Source organism: Morone saxatilis, unplaced genomic scaffold, assembly GCF_004916995.1.
Source record: "Morone saxatilis isolate NCDOM2014 unplaced genomic scaffold, NCSU_SB_2.0 Contig0, whole genome shotgun sequence".
NCBI classification, from domain to species: Eukaryota; Metazoa; Chordata; class Actinopteri; family Moronidae; genus Morone; species Morone saxatilis.
Genome location: NW_023339650.1, coordinates 20233841 through 20234729, shown reverse-complemented (window position 1 = coordinate 20234729; position 889 = coordinate 20233841). Strand labels below are relative to the sequence as shown.

Genomic DNA, 889 nt, shown 5'->3' with positions numbered 1-889 from the left:
GGTTGAAATAAATCCTTAATTCACAGACATAGATGATAAATACAGCAGTTTCAGTCGCTCACACAGAGCAGACTCAACTCTTCCATTTACTGAGCTAGCATTTGTTTTCAGGACCATTGAATAGGATTGCTGCAATTTGCTTGGTGTTCCAGATATTTCGTCCACTGTACTTTCTAGCAGTGATTTTGTCTTTGACTTATTAAATTTGAACATTTCTCCTTCTTACCACAGTCAGGGAAATAAAGTATACAGTAACTGTTAACGTTATCCATCGTATCGATAAGTCCACCAGGTGCTTAGTTATTGATAGAAAACCATATTTTTTCAATTTTCAACAAAACTTTCCTTCCTATGTTAATCAATGTCGGACTAGTTTAATTCATTTAATTCATTACTCTTTTCAAAAGTAATATTATTGCTTTACTGCCAACAGTAATTAGTTACTCTAGTAGTCAAATTACTTTTCTGCTACTCCACACAAAACTGGTAATTGTGTCCTTTCTCCCCAAATTGATGAAGATTGATTGATTATTGATTGATTATAAAATCAAAATAATGAATGAATGAATGAGTGAATCTTTCAAACTAGTTTCTTCCACGATCACAAGACTGGAAGTGTCTAACAAAATCACTGGCATTTATTAGCAGTTAGTTACAGCACTAGTTACTGAGGAAAGTAATATTATTACAAGTAAAGAATTACTGCCCAACACAAAAAAAGCGACTATCAAAACAAAAGCTCACACAGGAAGTCGTCTCTGAATCTGACTGCAAGGAGAAAATAATCATATGAGTGATTAACTGCAAACCCTGAGGGGGGAGACGGAGGGTTGGGGGGTGCAGTTGGTGGTTGTGCATATGTGCAAGGCGAGGGTCTTGCTAGCCAGCT

At 36.1% G+C, this 889-nt stretch overlaps 1 protein-coding gene across 1 annotated transcript in view; it reads left to right on the top strand.

Moving 5' to 3' along the window:
* nrn1a (neuritin 1a) overlaps window positions 1–889 on the top strand; it is a 27626-nt gene that overhangs the window by 24247 nt on the left and 2490 nt on the right. The gene's annotated exons all lie outside the window — the stretch shown is intronic.